This window comes from Erythrolamprus reginae, chromosome 5, assembly GCF_031021105.1.
Source record: "Erythrolamprus reginae isolate rEryReg1 chromosome 5, rEryReg1.hap1, whole genome shotgun sequence".
Taxonomy (NCBI): Eukaryota; Metazoa; Chordata; class Lepidosauria; order Squamata; family Dipsadidae; genus Erythrolamprus; species Erythrolamprus reginae.
The window spans coordinates 1319046-1337640 of record NC_091954.1 but is presented as its reverse complement, the minus strand read 5'-3'; the positions used below and the strand labels follow the sequence as shown (position 1 = coordinate 1337640).

The 18595-nt window shown below is 46.9% G+C and overlaps 1 long non-coding RNA gene across 2 annotated transcripts; it reads left to right on the top strand.

The window, feature by feature from the left end:
- Positions 1-1714: 1714 nt before the first annotated feature.
- LOC139168341 (uncharacterized) lies at positions 1715-17263 on the top strand. 2 transcript variants are annotated; one of them, XR_011559273.1, is made up of 5 exons: positions 1715-2190; positions 3699-3769; positions 11764-11881; positions 16776-16893; positions 17077-17263. It is a non-coding gene; the product is annotated as an uncharacterized lncRNA (long non-coding RNA). The 2 variants fall into 2 exon arrangements; XR_011559272.1 differs by lacking the exon at positions 3699-3769.
- Positions 17264-18595: the final 1332 nt, after the last annotated feature.

Genomic DNA, 18595 nt, shown 5'->3' with positions numbered 1-18595 from the left:
ATGTAATTGGAATTGTGGTATTTCCTTCGATTGAAACACTCCTGTGGGTTAACTGTTGAAAACGTCCTTGCAAAAGCAGGAGAGTTGATTGAATAGTTACATGGTTCTGCTTATAGCTAAAATACTTTGGAATTTCTTTTTTATTTGATTGGATTTCTATCCACAGACTCAGGATGGAATCAGGAATGATAAATGTTTGGCTCCATTATTGGTGACCTGCAGAGTAGATCTAACCAGTTCCACCTCCCTGCGTGGAAGCATTATAGCCTTGAAGTCAAGCTGTAGCAGAAAATGTCCTCACCACGACAAGGGCAAAACATCTAAGTCCCTTAAACTGAAACCATTGCTCAGCTGCTCTGAGAGAAATATCATGTCGGGAATGTGCCCCCCCCTCATGAGTCAGACCCTGAACTACTTGGGTCAGGTCCATGGCTGCCATGGGGGCCATGAACCTCTGCGCTAACCCAGAGGAATCACCAAGTGTCGGCAGATTAAAATACCCCAAGATGATAAATCCAGGGAATTCCACCGCCAGCCCAGCTACCTCTCGAGCAGTGCAGGCAGGGCTGTTGACACACAGCTGGGAGGCAGGTACATGAGCAACAAGCCCACCTGAAACCCTAGGTCCAACTTCACAACCAAAGAGGGACTCACAACTCGCAATCTCAGGAGCAGCAAATCTGCGTAGGCTAAAAGTCTCCATGGCGATAATAGCCACGCCTCCGCCATTCCCTGGGTCTTGGCTGGTGCCATACCTGAAACCCAACTGGGCATATTTCAGAGAAGAACTCCTACCTCCGGGCCCAGCCAGGTCTCAGTCACACATACCAGGTCGGCCTCCTCATCCAGTATCATTTCCTGGATGAGGAGAGCTTTATTTACAACTGACCTGGCATTAAGTAGCAACAGCCTGAGCCCAGGGTCTGGATTTCGCTCATCACCAGCACCCCGGGCTGAGCTCATGGGGACGGAACAAGGGACCTCTTTCATACAGTGGGCTTTCATTCCCCAAGAGCAGCCTACCCTATGTCTCCTGCCATAACTGCCTCTCCCCAGCAGAACCAAAATAATCTGGCCCTCTGCCACCCCAGAGATGGGCTACCCATTCCCTCCCACCTCTATATCATCAGGCAAGGTGACCCTATCATTTATAACATCAGACCCATTCATCTCATACATACTCTCCATCCAATCCCAGACATCCATATGTAAAATTACCCCACAATAAATTAATTAAAATAGAAGAATAAAAACATTAAAAGAAGAATAAAAATATTAAAACAGTTAACATAACTAATTATCAATTAGACTAAAAATTAATTAATCATGTTGGGATTGGTTCTGGACCAAATTTATTCCTTGGATGGGACACAACTCTCATTTTATGCAGCTGTAATGATTACATCACACTGTGAAATAGTGCAACTACTCTTAAATGTAATTGGAATTGTGGCATTTCCTTCGATTGAAACACTCCTGTGGGTTAACGGTTGGAAAGATCCTTGCAAAAGCAGGAGAGTTGGTTGAATAGTTACATGGTTCTGCTTATAGCTAACATATTTGGAATTTCTTTTTTATTTCTCTCTCTCTCTCTCTCTCTCTTTCCCTTTCTCTTTCTCTCTCCTCCCCCAAGAATATTAGTAAGTCAGTGAGACTACAAAATGCAAAACCAGTAGAAAAGAATGTCAATGTTTAATGATCTAGGTCAGTGATGGCGAACCTATGACACGCGTGTCACCACTGACACGCCTAGCCATTTTTGGTGACACGCGGCCGCCGGAGAAACGGAGCTTTAGGGAGTGCAATTGCAACCGCAATTATTATTATTTTTCCTCTCCCCTTAATTAAGAGGCCGGGCGATTTTCGCCCCGCCGATATTTGCGATGGCTGGGAGGGGCGAGAACACCGCCTCCCAGCTGATTGGCGTGGTGCCAAGCATCGAACGGTGGTTGGCTCGCAGGGGCCGCTGGGAGCGAGGGGAGGGGTTGCAGGCCTCCTCCCTTCCCCCTGCCCAGGAAAGAGTTGTAAGAAAGAAAGTTGTAAGAAAGCGCGCTGCTTTCTCGGAAAGCCAGCTTTCCTGGCCAGCACAGAGCTTTCCCGCCGCTCCCTCCCTCCGAAAACACAACAGAGGTCCACAGCGAAGCCGAGTGGAGCAACGGGAGGCTCAGGCTGGTGGCGGTAGACCTCCGGGTATTTTTCGGCGGGGGGGGGCAGGAGGACCTTCCTGGCTTTCCGGGGCAGCTGGCTTGAGACTTGTGCCGGTCAGCAAAGCCAGCTGCACGCCGGAGATGTGGAGAGAAAGAAGGGAAAGAGAGGGAGGGAAAGAGGAGAGGACAGAAGGAGGGAGGGAAGGAAGGGAGAGAAAAGTGAATGAGAGGGAGAGAGAAAGGGAGGAAGAGAGGAAGGAAGGGAGACATAAATATAAAGAGGGAGAGAGAGGGGAATAGGGGAAGGAAGGAAAAGAGAAAAAAGTGGAAGGAAGAGAGAAGAAAGGAAGGGAGAGAGAGAGAGAAAGAGAGAGAGAAGATAGGAAGGAAGAGAGAGTGAGAGAGAGCAAGAAAGAAAGAGGGAAAGATTGAGAAAGGCAGCGTGTGTGTGTGTGCGCGTGTGTGCGTGCCGCTGATGGTCCGGGAGCTTAGCGTGTGCGTGGAGAGATGAAGAGAAAGAGGGAGAAACGCAGCGTGTGTGGGGTGTGTGCGCGCGCGTTTGTGTGTGCTGCCAGCGTGTGCGTGGAGAGATGAAGGAAAAGAGGGAGAAACGCAGTGTGTGTGTGTGTGTGTGTGCTGCTGATGGTCCGGCAGCTGCAGCGTGTGGGGGGGGGGGGGGGCGCCAATGCTAAGGCAGTCCGTCCGTGGTGGGGCTGCAGGGCAGGCACAGCAGCCCAGGAAGAAAGAGGGAATTGAGATAAAGAGAGAGGGAGAGATGAAGGGAAAGAGGGAGAAACGCAGTGTGTGTGTGTGTGTGTGTGCTGCTGATGGTCCGGCAGCTGCAGCGTGTGGGGGGGGGGGGGGCGCCAATGCTAAGGCAGTCCGTCCGTGGTGGGGCTGCAGGGCAGGCACAGCAGCCCAGGAAGAAAGAGGGAATTGAGATAAAGAGAGAGGGAGAGATGAAGGAAAAGAGGGAGAAACGCAGTGTGTGTGTGTGTGTGTGTGCTGCTGATGGTCCGGCAGCTGCAGCGTGTGGGGGGGGGGGGGGGCGCCAATGCTAAGGCAGTCCGTCCGTGGTGGGGCTGCAGGGCAGGCACAGCAGCCCAGGAAGAAAGAGGGAATTGAGATAAAGAGAGAGGGAGAGATGAAGGGAAAGAGGGAGAAAGGCAGGGAGAGAAAGATAGAAAGGAAGAGGGAGGGAGAGATAGAAAGGAAAGAGGGAAGGATGAAAGGGAGGGAGAGATAGAAAAAAGGAGAGAGGGAGGAAAGAAGGAGGGTGAGGGGTAGTAGGATAGGGAGAGGAAAAAGGAAGGGCTTGGAGAAAGGCAGGGTGAGAGAAAGATAGAAAGGAAAGAGGGAGGGAGGAAAGAGGGAGGGAGACATAGAAAGGATAGAATTATAGATGCAAGAACTCGCTCATGTGTGATAGCGCACGCCCACACTTTATTTATTTATTTATTTATTTATTTATTTATACTTATATGCCGCCCAGTCCCAAAGGGATTGTCACTCAGACACTGTACTTTTCCGCCCACCCCCCAAAAAAATTAGAGGGAACACTGCCCTCGCCCCTCTGCTCCCTGCTCGCCTTCCAGAACGGTGTTACAGGAGACGGTGCTAAGGTAAACCCTTTCCAGGTTATTAATTTGTAATTTTAAAAAATCATGCCGGGCTCGCAAAAAAGAGAGTCTGAAAAAAAACCCTGCGTGGACATCGCACCATTTGCTTCCTCCTTTGGCGGCTCATAACTAGATTTTTACAACCCCCCACCCCCCTTGATAAGCTTTTACTTGAATCTGAACAGTTTGGGGGTTCGCCAAAGAGAGAAAAGTGAACGAGAGGGAGAGAGAAAGGGAGGAAGAGAGAAAAGTGAACAAGAGGGAGAGAGAAAGGGAGGAAGAGAGGAAGGAAGGAAGAGATAAATATAAAGGGAGAGAGGGAGAAAGAGAGGGAGGGGAAGATGGGAAGGAAGGAAAAGAGAGAGAGAAAGAGAAAAAAGTGGAAGGAAGAGAAAAAAAGGAAGGGAGAGAGAGAGAGAAAGAGAAAAAAGTGGAAGGAAGAGAGAAGGAAAGAAAGGAAGGAAGGGAGAGAGAGAGAAAGAGTGTGAGAGAGAAGATAGGAAGAGAGAGGGAGAGAAATGATAGAATAAAGGGGAGGAAAAAAAGAGAAATGAGAAAATGATTGAGGCAGAGAATGACAGGAAAGAGAAAGATAATTATGCATATTTGTTATTTAAACTATAAATATCACAAAATTATGTTTTTTTCTCAAGGTGACACACCACCCGAGTTATGCTCAGTTTTTTGGCGAATTTTGACACACCAAGCTCAAAAGGTTGCCCATCACTGATCTAGGTCTTTGGTCAAGAACCACAGGAATCAAGTGGAGGCCAACGGTTCAGCTCCTGGTATTTCCCCAGGTTCTGTTAGGTCATGAGTGTGTGCAGAGAGGGAAGTGAGGACATCTCAGGCCCCAACTGACATGTTTAGCAATAAAGTGAAATAAGGGAAAGAATAAAATAATGTCCATCTACACAAAAGTGTAAGAAACACAATGATCAGAAATCAAGTCTGAACCTTCCTAATTTTCATCCCTCTCAGGTGTTGTTGAGAGACTTTCCAATTATCCTTTATCACATTGCCCAAATTTAGAAAGGGATATAAATATTTAAAGTACAATTAAATAATTAAACATCACTGACACAAATGCTTTAAATTCTCAAAGTCTTACCTGTGAGTCATACATCCCTTCAATTATAATACGAATACTAATGAACAACGTGTTCCTAAGACCAATTGCTTACAAACCTTTGTCTCTGCCCCAAACTCTGTCTGGCTATGATACTGGACAGAGTTCCCTTAAGTGGAAGCTCCATTCTGTCAAAGGGGAAGAATGTCAACGTAAACTTCCACCGGATGACCTGAAGGAAAAGGGGACAAAGAAAAGACAAACCCACTTCAGGTATTGTGATAAAATGCACAATGTAACAGCAATTGAAGGATGGTGTAGCCTTCACTCCAAGGGCAGAACTCATGGGCCCTCGGAACCTTCCTAAATGCCCCATGTATAAGTGCCGAGGGAAGGAGACTGAATTTGGCCCTGAAACAATCTGAACTAGCAACAGGATTTTAATAAACTGAAATAATTGTCTGATTTCATCTATCTAATTAAACTTTAGTTATATAGTTGTCATCTACCAGCCATTCTCTAACTGGCATCCAAGCGTGTCTAAATTGAAGGAGTGGTAAAGACTTTCTTTCTTTCTTTCTTTCTTTCTTTCTTTCTTTCTTTCTTTCTTTCTTTCTTTCTTTCTTTCTTTCTTTCTTTCTTTCTTTCTTATATTCTTAAGCCGACCTGAGTCCTATGGGATTGGGTGGCTTATAAATCAAATAAATGCAACCTCTTTTTCTTTCTTATCTCTCTCTCATTCCCTTTCCATTTCTTTCCTCTTCTTCACCTCCTCTCCTTTTTTCCTTTCCCCTTTTCCTCCTTTTCTTTCTTCCTTTCTATCTCCCTTCCTTCTTTCTTTCTCTTCTATTCTTCTCGGCGGTGGGAGAAGAAAGGGCCTGGTGGCCCCAGTGGCCCTTTGGCTCCAGCATCGAGGCAGCGCAGGCAGAGGGGGCAGCGAGGGAGTGAAGTGGTGGAGGTGGGGGCCAACCAGGGTTTCTCCCCCCCGTACCTCCCTTGTGGCCTTTCCCTCAGCCCCCTCATGCCACCCCCACAGTCCCCCGCAACACCAGTCTACTTACTCTTAAGCCGGTGAGGAGAGGGAGCAGCAAACAGCCCTTCACATGTCTTTACCGCACATTCTGGCCACAGCTCATGCGCTCGAGTATCCCGGAAGCTCCATTTATTTATTTATTTATTACTTGGATTTGTATGCCGCCCCTCTCCGAAGACTCGGGGCGGCTCACAACATGTAAAAACAAATCATAAGTAATCAAACAATTTAAAATTTTAAAGATTTAAAAAACCCCATATACTAACAGACACACACACATACATACCATGCATAAATTAAACGTGCCCAGGGGGAGATGTTTCAATTCCCCCATGCCTGACGGCAAAGGTGGGTTTTAAGAAGTTTACGGAAGGCAGGAAGAGTAGGGGCAGTTCTAATCTCCGGGGGGAGTTGGTTCCAGAGGGCCGGTGCCGCCACAGAGAAGGCTCTTCCCCTGGGGCCCGCCAACCGACATTGCTTAGTTGACGGGACCCGGAGAAGGCCCACTCTGTGGGACCTAATTGGTCGCTGGGATTCGTGCGGCAGGAGGCGGTCTCGGAGATATTCTGGTCCAGTGCCATGAAGGGCTTTAAAGGTCATAACCAACACTTTGAATTGTGACCGGAAACTGATCGGCAGCCAATGCAGACTGCGGAGTGATGGAGAAACATGGGCATACCTAGGTAAGCCCATGACTGCTCTCGCAGCTGCATTTTGCACGATCTGAAGTTTCCGAACACTTTTCAAAGGTAGCCCCATGTAGAGAGCATTACAGTAGTCGAACCTCGAGGTGATGAGGGCATGAGTGACTGTGAGCAATGAGTCCCGGTCCAGATAGGGCCGCAACTGGTGCACCAGGCGAACCTGGGCAAACGCCCCCCTCGCCACAGCTGAGAGATGTTGTTCTAATGTGAGCTGTGGATCGAGGAGGACGCCCAAGTTGCGGACCCTCTCTGAGGGGGTCAATAATTCCCCCCCCAGGGTAATGGACGGACAGATGGAGTTGTCCTTGGGAGGCAAAACCCACAGCCACTCCATCTTATCCGGGTTGAGCTTGAGTCTGTTGACACCCATCCAGGCCCCAACAGCCTCCAGGCACCGGCACATCACTTCAACCGCTTCGTTGACTGGGCATGGGGTGGAGATGTAAAGCTGGGTATCATCCGCATATTGATGATACCTCACCCCATGTCCTTGGATGATCTCGCCCAGCGGTTTCATGTAGATGTTAAATAGCAGGGGGGAGAGCACCGACCCCTGAGGCACCCCACAAGGGAGAGACCTAGGAGTCGACCTCTGTCCCCCAACTAACACCGACTGCGACCGGCCAGAGAGGTAGGAGGAGAACCACTGAAGAACAGTGCCTCCCACTCCCAACCCCTCCAGCCGGTGCAGAAGGATACCATGGTCGATGGTATCGAAAGCCGCTGAGAGGTCAAGGAGCACCAGGACAGAGGATAAATCCCTGTCCCGGGCCCGCCAGAGATCATCCATCAACGCGACCAAAGCGGTTTCCGTGCTGTAACCGGGCCTGAAACCCGACTGCTGGGGACCTAGATAATCGGCTTCTTCCAAGGACCGCTGGAGCTGGAGTGCCACCACCTTCTCAACAACCTTCCCCATAAAGGGAAGGTTGGAGACTGGACGGTAGTTATTAAGCACAGCTGGGTCCAGGGAGGGCTTCTTGAGGAGGGGGCGCACAAGCGCTTCTTTATAGAGTGATGGAAAAACTCCCCTCCCCAAGGAAGTGTTGGTAATCTCCTGGGCCCAGCTCCGTGTCACCTCCCTGCTGGCCGAAACCAACCAGGAGGGACACGGATCCAGTAAACAGGTGGCGGAACTCACAGCTCCAATGGCCTTGTCCACTTCATCAGGTGTCACCAGATCAAACTCTTCCCAGACAGGTGGACAAGTACGTGCCCCAGTCACCTCGACTGACTCATTGTCAGTCGACTCCACCTGGCGTTCCCGGTGACATGGCTCTGCCTGTCACCTGTGGCCTGTATGCCATAGGTTCCCCATCATGGCACTAGGTGAACTGCACCCCAATATGGTCACAATATGGTGGACATTGTTTTATTCTTTCCCTTATTTCACTATGTTGCTAAAGAACATGTCAGTTGGGGCCTGAGATGTCCTCACTTCCCTCTCGGCTCACACTCATGATCTAACAGAACCTGGGGAAATACCAAGAACTGAACCATTGGCCTCCACTTGCTTCCTGTGGTTCTTGACCAAAGAAGAACATCTTTCAACACGGACTTTCTTTTCTGCCAATTTTGCCATTTGTAGTCTCACTGATCTGCTAATATTCACTGGGGAGGAGAGAGAGAGAGGGAGACAGAGAGAGAGAGATTTAACAGAAAGCTAATAGATATTAGCTACATTTCATTAAAACCACAGGTAACTAATCTACCCGGATAAGTTGAAGGTATCATATTTTTTGGAGTATAAGATGCATCTTAGTTTTTTGGGGGGAAATTAGGGAAAAGTATCTGCTTACCAGGTATTCATCTGGCTAGCATCCTTAGTCTGGTCACCTTCAGCACATTATTTTATTCCCTGGTTAATGGTTTAATAATTTAATAATAATAATAATAATTTATTGGATTTGTATGCCGCCGCACTGGTCACTGGGATTCGTGTGGTAGCAGGCGGTTCCGGAGGTAATCTGGTCCAATGCCATGTAGGGCTTTAAAGGTCATGACCAACACTTTGAATTGTGACCGGAAACTGATTGGCAGCCAATGCAAGCCACGGAGTGTGGAAGAAACGTGGGCGAATCTGGGAAGCCCCACGATGGCTCTCACGGCTGCGTTCTGCACGATCTGAAGTTTCCGAACACTTTTCAAAGGTAGCCCCATGTAGAGAGAGTTGCACTAATCGAACCTCGAGGTGATGAGGGCATGAGTGACTGTGAGCAATGACTCCCTGTCCAAATAGGGCCACAACTGGTGCACCAGGCGAACCTGGGCAAACGCCCTCCTTGCCACAGCCGAAAGATGATGTTCCAATGTCAGCTGTGGATCGAGGAGGATGCCCAAGTTGAGAACCCTCTCTGAGGCAGTCAGTAGTTCCCCCCCCCCCAGGGTAATGGACGGACAGATGGAATTGTCCTTGGGAGGCAAGACCCACAGCCACTCCGTCTTGTCTGGGTTGAATTTGAGTTTGTTGACACCCATCCAGGCCCCAACAGCCTCCAGGCACTGGCACATCACTTCCACTGCTTCGTTGACTGGACATGGGGTGGAGATGTATAACTGGGTATCATCGGCGTATTGATGATACCTCACCCCATGCCCTTGGATGATCTCACCCAGCGGTTTCATGTAGATATTAAATAGCAGGGGGGAGAGGACCGACCCCTGAGGCACCCCATAAGGGAGGGACCTAAAGGTCAACCTCTGACCCCCCACCAACACCGACTGCGACCGACCGGAGAGGTAGGAGGAGAACCACTGAAGAACAGTGCCTCCCACTCCCAACCCCTCCAGCCAGCGCAGAAGGATACCATGGTCGATGGTATCGAAAACCGCTGAGAGGTCGAGAAGCACCAGGACAGAGGACAAGCCCCTGGCCCGGGCCCGCCAGAGATCATCTATCAACACAACCAAAGCAGTTTCCGTGGTGTAGCCGGGTCTGAAACCCGACTGCTGAGGACCTAAATAATCGGCTTCTTCCAAGGACTGCTGGAGTTGGAGCGCCACGACCTTCTCGATAACCTTCCCCATAAAGGAAAGGTTGGAGACTGGACGGTAGTTATTAAACACGGCTGGGTCCAGGGAAGGCTTCTTGAGGAGGGGGCGCACAAGTGTCTCCTTATAAGGAGCCAGGAAGGACCCCCTCCCCAAGGAGGCGGTGACAATCTGCTGGGCCCAGCTCCGTGTCACCCCTCGACTGGCCGAAACCAACCAAGAGGGTCACGGATCCAGCAGACAGGTGGCAGAACTCACAGCTCCAATGGCCTTGTCCACTTCATCAGGTGTCACCAAGTCAAACTCCTCCCAGACTGATGGACAAAGACGTTTAGCCCCAGTCACCTCGACTGACTCATTGTCAGCCAATACTGCTATGCAATTGGAGTTGAGATCAGCCCGGATCCGAGCAACTTTATCAGCGAAAAACGAGTTAAATTCCTCGGCACTAAATTTTTTTCTTTCTGAGAGAGTAACAATGAAAGAGCTTGCAAGCCAGTAAGAGCTGGGAACATCATTAGCACCTGGGAAGAAACAGTCTGAGCAAGGAGAGCAATGGGAAAAACCCTGCAAAGACTTGGAGCTTGGAAAACATTCTTCTTTGCAGAGAGTAACAGTGAAAGAGCTTGCAAGCGGGTAAGAGCTGGGAACATTGTTATCACCTGGTTAGGGATGGAAAGAAACATTTGGAGCTAGTAAAACAATGAAACCCCCGCCTACAAAGACAGGGCTGGGAACAGATTCTTCACCAAAAGTAACAATGAAAGCGGGTACATTAATAGCACCTTGTTAGGGCTGGAAAAAAACATTTGGAGCAAACAGAGAATGAAAAAAAAAATCAAAGACAGGGTTTGGAATACATTCTTGGCAGAGAGTAACAATGAAAGAGCTTGCAAGCGTGTAAGAGCTGGGAACATTGTTAGCACCTGATTAGGGCTACAAAGAAACGTACTCAGAGCAAGTTAGAGTAATGGAAAATACCATGCAAAGACTTAGGGCTTGGAAAACATTCTCTGCAGAGAAAAACAATGAAAGAGCCTGCAGGGTAAGAGCTGGGAAGATCGTTAGCAGCTGGTTAGGGCTGGAAAAAATAAAGCTACATTCAGAGTATAAGACGCACCCTAATTATCAGCATATTTTAGGGGGGAGAAAAGGTGCATCTTACACACCGAAAAATGCAGTAACTAGTTGTGTCAACTCTACAGGCCACCAATAATACAGTACCACATGATTCTTGACAAATGTATTTTTTTTTTAATGTACGCTGAGAGCATATGCACCAAGACAAATTCCTTGTGTGTCCAATCTCACTTGGCCAATAAAAATTCTATTCTATTCTATTCTATTCTATTCTATTCTATTCTATTCTAATGGAGCCAAATATTTATCATTACTGATTTCGTCTTGAGTCTGTGGAGAAGGGCGGCATAGAAATATTCCAACCGAATAAAGAAGGAAAGAAATTCTAAAGTATTTTAGCTATAATGTGAACCCTGTAACTATTCAACCAACTCTCCTGCTTTTGCAAGGACGTTTTCAACAGTTAACCCACAGGAGTGTTTCAATCGAAGGAAATAACACAATTCCAATTACATTTAAGAGTAGTTGCACTATTTCACAACGTGATGCAATCCTTATAGCTGCATAAATAGAGAGTTGTGTCCTATCTGAGGAATAAATTTGGGCCAGAACCAATCCCACCATGAAGATCCTTTCTCTGATCTTCGTATTGCTTTTCCTTGCATTCCTGTCTGAACCAGGTAAGAAAGCAAATCGCAAAAACACAGAGGTCCGGAGGTGGGGTTTCGAGGACTTTGGTGGTTTTGCGATGCTGCGATTTCACTGATGCTCCCTTCGCTGTGAAACCCCACCTCCGGACTTCCGTTGCCAGCGAAGCGCTCAATTTTGCGATGCTGGGATTCCCCTGCTGGGATTCCCCTGCAGCATCACAAAAACACAGAAGTCTGGAGGTGGGGTTTCCCATGGAGGGGAGCCTCAGGGGAATCCCAGAAGTGCAAAAATGGGCACTTCGGCTGGCAAAAGGGGTGAATTTTGGGCTTGCATGCATTAATCGCTTTTTGTTTTGTCTTACAAACTTTTCACTTTAAGAACCTCATCCTGGAACCAATTAAGTTTGTAAGACAAGATATCACTGTATCTTGATTTATCATTTCCCTGTCTACTGTTTTCCTTTTCATAGGTAATGCTCAGCCCATCTGTCATCGTTATGGAGGACGCTGCTATTACCGTCGCTATCCAATGAACGCCATCAGCCATGGGAGACAGGACTGTCCATCGGGATCACTATGCTGTGTACAGTAAGTAAAATCTCCTCTACTCCAGAGGCCCCAGAGGTGCATCGGACGTTCCCTTGTTCGTACTCCAACACATTCCCAGGCACTGACTTGAAGAGGAACAGGTGTTTGAAAGGCAGAAGGGAGGGCAGGGAAAATTTTCTGCTTCAGAGAACAGACTTTACCTTAAACTCATGATGATCAAACTATGATTTTATCTCATTTGTATAGCCACATTGGGAAATAACAGCACCTCCACCTCCACCTGGACGTCTTCAAGATATGGCCAATGACCAGAGATTACCGCCTGCTATCGCTTTTTCTTCCTTCTCATGATTCAAATTGCTGTCAATCAAATTCAAAAACATGCATGCATTAACCTAAAATTTGGCAAATATTCCTTCCAATAAAGCTGAATGAGCATTTAAAATAACGTGTAGCTTTTTCACAGGGAGCTGGGAGCCTTCTATGCCTTCCACTCGGTCAATGTGTCTGTCTGTGTGTCGGATCTCTTTGCCTGCCTGTCAGTGGGGAAGGAGCTCCCTGCTCTTCAACCGCACATGAGGCCACAGAGTCACCCGGTCTCATTCTTCCCCGTCTGTTGTGTTGAATCTTTCGCCATTGTGGTCTCCCAGCTGATGTGGTTGCTTGAGCAGAAGGAAACGCAGGTGGAACATGACCTATTAACGGAGACCCCAGAATGGAGAATGCGAGGTCCAGCCTGTCCTGATCCTGAAGAGCCTCTCAAGATTGTTTTCCTGGAGCTCAACACTGTAGGATACCACTTAGAATACGAATGTCCTTGTCTGTTGACCCAGCATCAGCATAGGATGGGTCTTGTCCAATCATGGAAGACGTAGCAAGAGAAAATATGAGAGAGAGAGAGAGAGAAAGAGAGAGAGAGAGAGAGAGAGAGAGAGAGAGAGAGAGAGAGATCTCTTCCTGGACCATTCTGTCTGGACAGGCCAAAAGGTGAATCCTATTAATTTTACTCACCAGCATAAAACAAGTAGAAAGACAACAATAGAAGAAAAATTATCAGGCAGTGGATAAGTTAGGATTTGTAACAAACACACACACACACAGGAAGGGAGGGAGAGGGAGAAGAAGAGAGAGAGAGGGAAGGAGGGAGGGAGGGAGAGAGATAAATGTTATAGGGTGCTAATAGATGTTAACTACATTTCATTAAAACCACGCATAACTAATCTACCCTGATACGTAATTCATTTGAAAGTAACTAGTTGCGTCAACTCTGCAGGCCACCAGTAATGGAGCCAAATATTTACCATTCTTGATTCTGTCCTGAGTCTGTGGAGAAGGGCGGCATGGAAATCCAACCGAATAAAGAAAGAAACAAATTCCAAAGTATTTTAGCGATAAGCAGAACCCTGTAACTATTCGACCAACTCTCCTGCTTTTGCAAGGGCCTTTGTGACATTTAAGCCGCAGGTATGTTTCAATCGAGGGAAATCCCACAATTCCAATTACATTTAAGAGTAGTTGCACGATTTCACAGTGTGATGCAATCGTTGTAGCTGCATAAATAGAGAGTTGTGTCCCATCCCAGGAATAAATCTGGTCCAGAACCAATCCCAGCATGAAGATCCTTTCTCTGCTCTTCGTATTGTTTTTCCTTGCATTCCTGTCTGAACCAGGTAAGAAGGCAAAATATTGATAATTGAGGAATGACTGAGAACTCACTATGTTCTAAGCAAGTATGATAATCTCTGAAAGCAGGATAATATTCAATATTTTCTTGTAGTTTATGTTAAACAAATAGCCTTGAACACTGTGGACTAGTGACAACAGGAGCCTTCAAACACTTGAAAAAGATGCCATTGATATTTCTTTTGGATTAAAACTTGAGATCAAAGGAGATATACGGCATTAAGGAGGGACTGGGAAATACTGGCATCATTGATTCCCTATTCTCCACAAAGCTTAACGGGAGGTTTTATTCTTGTGGGTTATTGGATGGTTCATTTTAGTTTTGGTTTATGAAATTCTCCACCAAAGACTCTGTGATGTGTTTGAGGGACCCTAGAGAGTCAGTTTGCTCTTAATTAACAACAACAACAACAACAACAACAACAACAACAACAACAACAAAGCATTGCATGGACAGTTCTTGGAGAAGATTGAAGGCAAAGTGGATAAAGAAAAGACCTGGCCATGGCCTACAAATGGAACACTCAAAAAGGAGACAGAAGGACTAATACTGGCGGCACAAGAACAGGCCATTAGAACAAATGCTGTCAAAGCCAGAATTGAAAAATCAACAGACGATCCAAAGTGCAGACTATGTAAAGAAACAGATGAAACAATCGATCACATACTCAGCTGCTGCAAAAAGATCACACAGACTGACTACAAGCATAGACATGATGCTGTGGCACAGATGATCCACTGGAACTTGTGCCGGAACTACCATCTACCAGTGGCAAAGAACTGGTGGGATCATAAGCCCAAAAAAGTGGTCGAAAATGAGCAAGCAAAACTACTGTGGGACTTCCGACTTCAGTCTGACCGAATTCTGAAGCATAACACACCAGACATTGTGATCGTGGAGAAAAAGAAAGTATGGATCATCGACATTGCAATCCCAGGAGACAGCAGAATTGAGGAGAAGCAGCTAGAGAAATTAGTGAAATACGAAGATCTAAAAATCAAGCTGCAACGACTCTGGCATAAGCCAGTGAAAGTGGTCCCAGTGGTACTTGGCACGCTGGGCGCAGGGCCAAAGGATCTCAGCGGACATTTGAAAACCATCGGAATTGACAAAATCTCCAACTGTCAATTGCAAAAGGCCGCTTTACTGGGATTGGAAAACTGTAATTCGCCGCTACATCACGCAGTCCTAGGTGCTTGGGAAGCACCCGACTGGGGATGAAATACGAAATCCAGCATGGTGATCTCGTTTGCTGTGTAGTACTGACATAATAATAATAATAATAATAATAATAATAATAATAATAATAATAATAATAATAATAATAATAATACAGGTAGATAGATAGATAGACAGATAGACAGATAGATAGATAGATAGATAGATGAGAGAGAGAGAGAGACAGAGAGAGAGACAGAGAGATATGGATAGATCGATAGATCGATAGATCAATAGATCGATAGATCGATAGAGATAGAGAGATAGATATGGAGATGTAGATATAGATATAGATATACATACAGATATCTTTTTCTTTTATGTACACTGAGAACATATGTACCAAGACAAATTCCTTGTGTGTGCAATCACATTTGGCCAATAAAATTCTATTCTATTCTATTCTGATATATATATATATATATATATATATATATATATATATATATATATATATATATATATATATATATATATTGATTGTTCTGAGTTCGGGTTTTGCCCTGTGTAATATTTTGCATGTCTATGCGACGTTTCGGCGAAATCACATTCACCATCATCAGGCTGAAGTTCCAATCTTTGTGTTGTTGTAAAATGGAATGTTAGCAACTGTCATTTCTTCCTAGTATGTAGTGTGGGGGTGGAGATTTGTTTTGAATGTAGCAAATAGATTGGGTGATTATGTTTCAGTGATCTGATTGGTTGGTGTAATCATAATTATTAGAAGGAATGACATGGAGATTTTTATGAAGTGTTTTGTTTAAGGCTGATTTCCAAATATAAAATTCTAAAATCATAATTATTAGAAGGATTGACATGCTGATTATTATGAAGTGTTTTTTTTTGTTTAAGGCTGGTTTCCAAATTTCTGGTAGGCGGGACGTGTCATCTCTTTTATTTATGCAAAGGGGTCTCCTCTCAATTTCTATAGCTTCTAGAGAAATTCTTCTATATAAATTCTCTGTTTTGTGGAGTAATTTAGTTTTTTCAAAGTCAATTTCGTGCCCTGTTTTTTTAATGTGCTGGACAAGGGAGGAGGTCTTTTCTTCTTTTTTGACTGCATTCACATGTTCTGCTATGCGTTGGCTCACTCTTCTGTTAGTTTGTCCAATGTATGTGGCTGCACATGTTTTGCAAGGGATTTCATAGATTCCTTGGTATTCCAATTGGATTTTATCTATTTGCTACATTCAAAACAAATCTCCACCCCCACACTACATACTAGGAAGAAATGACAGTTGCTAACATTCCATTTTACAACAACACAAAGATTGGAACTTCAGCCTGATGATGGTGAATGTGATTTTGCCGAAACGTCGCATAGACATGCAAAATATTACACAGGGCAAAACCCGAACTCAGAACAATCTACATACATATACCCGTGAAAATTTACGAAAACAAATATATATATATATATATATATATATATATATATATATATATATATATATATATATATATGTCACATGTTTAAGCTGAATTTGAAAATTAAGGGAGACTAGGATAGATCTATTTCGGCCTTATTTTGGCCTCATCAGCTAGCCATACCCACTGGGACTTGAACCTGCAACCTTTGCCTTGTAAGGCAGAGAATTATCCTCTAGGCTACAGTATCCAATCCCTTCAGTTCTGCACCAGGGGTTACATTTTGTGTCGAATCACCCTGGTATATTGAAGGAACATCACAGCTCCTTTTTTGCCTCTCGGCCCAACCCAGGGCCATTTCCAAGGCAGTTAATTTTATTGATAGCCGACAATTCTATCTGTATGAAAATTAAGGGAGACTAGGATAGATCTATTTCGGCCTTATTTTGGCCTCATCAGCTAGCCATACCCACTGGGACTTGAATAGATATATATAGATATAGATATAGATGATATAGATATAGATATGTTGTGAGCCGCCCTGAGTTCATAGGAATCCAGGAATTCTGCAAAAGAAAGTGATGCCTTAGAAGGAAAAAAATTACCTAAATGACAAAGTATCTTGACGTATCATTTCCCTGTCTGCTGTTTTCCTTTTCTCAGGTAATGCCCAGGGCACGTGTCGTGGTTTGCAAGGATACTGTTCTGTCCTTCCCTGTCCAGTTTCCTTCTTCTCCCATGGGAGAGTGGACTGTCAACCGGGATGGCGATGCTGTGCACCGTAAGTAAACTCTCCTCTACTCCAGAGGCCCCAGAGGTGCATCGGACGTTCCCTTGTTCGTACTCCAAGGCATTCCCAGGCACTGACCTGAAGAGGAACAGGTGTTTCAAAGGCAGACAGGAGGGCAGGGACTTTACCTTGAATATATAATGATCAACCTATTATTTTATCTCATTTGTATAGCGGCATTGGAAAATAACACCACCTCCAACTACCACCTGGACGTCTTCAAGATATGGCCAATGACCGGGGATTACCGCCTGCTATCGCCTTTTCTTCCTTCCCATGATTCAAATTGCTGTCGATCAAACTCAAAAACATTCATGTCTTGACATAAAATTTTGCAAATATTCCTTCAAATAAAGCTTAATGAGCATTGAAAATAATGTGCAGCTTTTTCATAGGGAGGGAGAGAGAGGGAGGGAGAGAGAGGGGGAGGGAGGGGGCAAGAGTGAAGGAGGGAGAGAGGGAAGAAAGGGAGAGAGGGAGGGAGGGAGAGGGGGTGTGTGAAGGAGGGAAGAAAGGGAGAGAGGAAGGGAGAGAGAGGGAGGCAGAGGGGGAAGGGAGAGGGGGAGTGGAAAGGAGGGAGAGTGGGAAGAAAGGGAGAGAGGGAGGGAGGGAGAGGGGGGGTGAAGGAGGGAGAGAGGGAAGAAAGGGAGAGAGGGAGGGAGAGAGGGAGGGAGAGGGGGAAGGGAGAGGGGGAGTGGGAAGGAGGGAGAGAGGGGAGAAAGGAAGAGAGAGAGGAGAGGGATGGAGAGAGAGAGGGAGGGAGGGAGAGGGAGGGAGAGGGGGAAGGGAGAGGGGGAGTGTGAAGGAGGGAGAGAGGGAAGAAAGGGAGAGAGGGAGGGAGGGAGAGGAGGGGTGAAGGAGGGAGAGAGGGAAGAAAGGGAGAGAGGAAGGGAGAGAGAGGGAGGGAGAGGGGGAAGGGAGAGGGGGAGTGGGAAGGAGGGAGAGTGGGAAGAAAGGGAGAGAGGGAGGGAGGGAGAGGGAGGGAGAGGGGGAAGGGAGAGGGGGAGTGGAAAGGAGGGAGAGTGGGAAGAAAGGGAGAGAGGGAGGGAGGGAGAGAGGGAGGGAGGGAGAGGGGGGTGAAGGAGGGAGAGAGGGAAGAAAGGGAGAGAGGAAGGGAGAGAGAGGGAGGGAGAGGGGGAAGGGAGAGGGGGAGTGGGAAGGAGGGAGAGAGGGGAGAAAGGAAGAGAGAGAGGAGAGGGATGGAGAGAGAGAGGGAGGGAGGGAGAGGGAGGGAGAGGGGGAAGGGAGAGGGGGAGTGTGAAGGAGGGAGAGAGGGAAGAAAGGGAGAGAGGGAGGGAGGGAGAGGGGGGGTGAAGGAGGGAGAGAGGGAAGAAAGGGAGAGAGGAAGGGAGAGAGAGGGAGGGAGAGGGGGAAGGGAGAGGGGGAGTGGGAAGGAGGGAGAGTGGGAAGAAAGGGAGAGAGGGAGGGAGAGAGAGGGAGGCAGAGGGGGAAGGGAGAGGGGGAGTGGAAAGGAGGGAGAGTGGGAAGAAAGGGAGAGAGGGAGGGAGGGAGAGGGGGGGTGAAGGAGGGAGAGAGGGAAGAAAGGGAGAGAGGGAGGGAGAGAGAGGGAGGGAGAGGGGGAAGGGAGAGGGGGAGTGTGAAGGAGGGAGAGAGGGAAGAAAGGGAGAGAGGGAGGGAGGGAGAGGGGGGGTGAAGGAGGGAGAGAGGGAAGAAAGGGAGAGAGGGAGGGAGA